A 3,240-nucleotide genomic window follows, 5' to 3' on the forward strand; every position below is an offset into this window, starting at 1 on the left:
GCCCCCAGCTGCAGGGAACAGATAGAAAGCTGTGGAAGTAATCCTGTTAAAGGCCCTCTTTCTAGCTTGGGGCCCAAAGACAGCACGCCACGCCCTTCCAATCGTGTTTGTGGGACGGGGGTGGGGAGTGTACGGCTCTTTCCAGTGAAATCCTCGGCACACTCCTTCTAATTTCCCACAACTGCTTCCTTCTGTATATTTGATGTGAATGAGATGTTAGGTCAGGTTTTCTCCTGAAGCAGAGTCTGAGATACGAGTTCTTTCCAAGGTTTCAAACCAGTTTGTTCCAGTTCAAACCCCTGCTGAGAATTTGCATTTCTAACAAGTTCCTGGCTGAGAATTTGCATTTCTACCCAGATTTACTGAATCAGAATCTACATTTTTAACAAGATCCTCAGGTGATTCTTATGTATAACGTCCTGAGACCTTGTTAGAAATGCAAATTCTCAGCAGGGGTTCAAACTGGAACAAACCGGTTGGAAGCCCTGGTTCTTTCTAGGGTTGCCAGATAAAGTACAAGACGCCCAGTTAAATTTAAATTTCTAATAAATAACAAATGACGTGTTAGCATAAAATATGTCCCAAATATTAACTGGGGCATACTTACAGTAAAATATTGTTCTTTGTTTATATGAAATTCACATTTAACTGGGTTTCTTGTTTGTCTGTTTTTCCTCAATCTGGCAATCCTAATTCTTGTTCAACTGATTTATTGAAGGAGTTCTCTCAGGAGAAAGGGAACAAGGGAAGCAAAATGGGGTAGGGGAAGAAGCAAGAACTCAGTCTCAACTGGAGACTGGCTTCCACCTGATCCCAGAGAGAGCTTGGAAGCAGGAATTTCACCACAAAGTGGGTCCCCCATAACCCACATTGAGACAAGAGGTCACCCTTTGGTAGCTGCATGTCATCAGTCATTGGCTATGGGTTGTCTCCCACGTAAGGGGGTTTCCACTGGTTCAGCTGAAGGGAATTCTGCAGATAAGGGGCAAATATGAGTCATTAGGAGCCAGCATTCAGAGCAACTGGGTGAGGAGTGCATAAGCCCAGTACAGGGGATCTGGGAGAGGACCAACAGCATCCATCTCAGATACATCACTAGTTATTGACTACTTTGAGAGTTCCACCTGAGAGTCTGTGATATCATCTGCATCCTGGCACTTAGGCCAAAACTACCGCTTTAACATTTTGTTACATCTAGTTTATGCAATGGGCGTTTTATTTCCACGTAAGTTAGGTTTCATGGCTATGAAAGTATAAACATAAGGGAAAGAGCACTCATCTGGATGGTAGGAAACCTGGATTCAGAGTTTGCCTTTGCTATTTACTAGCTAGGATCTTGGGGAAATAGTTTAACTTCTCAACATTAGTTTTTCATCTATAAAATGGAATTTTAAAAACCTCTCTCACAAGGTGTTTTTTATTGCCTCCTGTTCAGAGTGTCAAGGTCTGGTTTTCTCCTTTCATTTAAGTGGTGAGGTCTAGACTTCATCCTTCTTCTCTGTGTCTGTTGCTTTGGTTATTTCTTGTACTTGGTGCATGCTTTATGTTATCGTTGGAGGGCGGATGCTGGGTCTCCTGTCTGCCCGGTAAATTAAAGCAGCCCATCCAGAATGATGTGTTTGAGCTCACCTGTTGCCCGTGATGACAAAGTTTGTTTTCTTGTAGTTGGACATATCATTCAAGTCAAGTGGAAGCAGACATGTGATCATGCATTTAAAAAAAAATAGCACTTGGCTTTCAGGGAGCTTCTGGAGAAGATCTCACAGTAGTTTTATCAGGTGAACTGAGACTACCCCCATTTCACACATGTTAAAGGGGTTCTGCAACAGTAACCTCACTGATAGCCCTCAGAGAACCTTGACCTGGGGTTCTAGTCCAGGCTTCCCCTAGCTCCCCACCCACTGACCATACCCCCAGATGGTGGGCAAGTTATTTACTTCTCTGGGCTTTGGTTTATTCCAGTATTACATGATGGTATTTGAACTAGATGGCCTTGAGGGCCTCTTCTGCTCAAAAGTCTATGATTTTCAATATGGAATGTCGGCAAAGGACTAGGGTTTCATTTAATATTATTTTCAATAACACTTTATTTTTATAACTTCTTGTGATTACAAAAGTAATACATGCTCATTGGATACAATTTGGATAACACAGATAAGGAGAAAGAAGCAGGTAAAACTATCCACTGCACCCATCACCTAGAGAGACCTACGGTTACCATATTGTATTTCCTTTCCATTGTCTTTCTCTGTGTGTGTTTATATGTGTGCTTTCCGAAATTGAGATCCTCCCATTCATCTTTAGCAGTATTTGAAAATACCACCAAATTACTATCTGATGTTGAATTGTTTTAATGTATACCCTGTATTTATTTTTTTTCCAGCACATGAACATTGACAGTGGAAGTGTTCTCTTTGGCAAACTCCTCCCAAGCTGGAAGAATTGTGAAGAACTAGATTATGCCTTAGGAAATGTCATAAGTGAATTGACAGCTTTGTGTCAAAGCATAAACCCAGCAGAGTAGGTAAGAGCTTCAGAAATCTTGCCATCCCAGAGAGAAGCAGTGCTTCCTGTTTCACTTCTAACATCAAAATGGTAGTTTCCTGTAGGCTGTTGATGTGTTATAGAATTTCTTTGACAGCACACGGAGGATGTATTTAATTAAAGTAGTACACATTGGATGGATGAGGAAGTAAAGGAGTTCTACACAATCCTGAGATTGAGTTGGCAGATACAATTTTCTCTGGAATAGGAAGAATAAAGGAGAAAAATTGATACAAATCATGACATTAAAAAAAATTTCCTCATGCATCAGATAAGTCTATTAGTGTTTTCTTCTATGTTGTTAGGTGCTTTGAGTTGGTTCCAAATCATAGCGACCCCAGGTACAACAGAATGAACCACTGCCCAATCTTACGCTTCTAAACCTGTTGCCACTGAGTCCGTTCCAACTCATAGCGACCCTATAGGACAAAGTAGAACTGCCCATAGGGTTTTCAAGGAGTGGCTGGTGGATTCGAACTGCCAATCTTTTGGTTAGCAGCCAAGTGCTTAACCACTGCACTACCAGAGTTCCTTTAAAAGATGGAATGGGAAACAGTTGTATTTGAATTTCCAAGATCTCTAGCAAAACATCAGAAATTCATTTATAAGAAGATTCCTGAGCACATTGCTATTCATCACATGGCTGTATATTTTCATTCAGATACATTTACCATCTAGCTAGAATTTTCCCACCCT

This window comes from Trichechus manatus, unplaced genomic scaffold (assembly GCF_000243295.1).
Source record: "Trichechus manatus latirostris isolate Lorelei unplaced genomic scaffold, TriManLat1.0 scaffold00049, whole genome shotgun sequence".
In the NCBI taxonomy this organism is placed as follows: domain Eukaryota; kingdom Metazoa; phylum Chordata; class Mammalia; order Sirenia; family Trichechidae; genus Trichechus; species Trichechus manatus.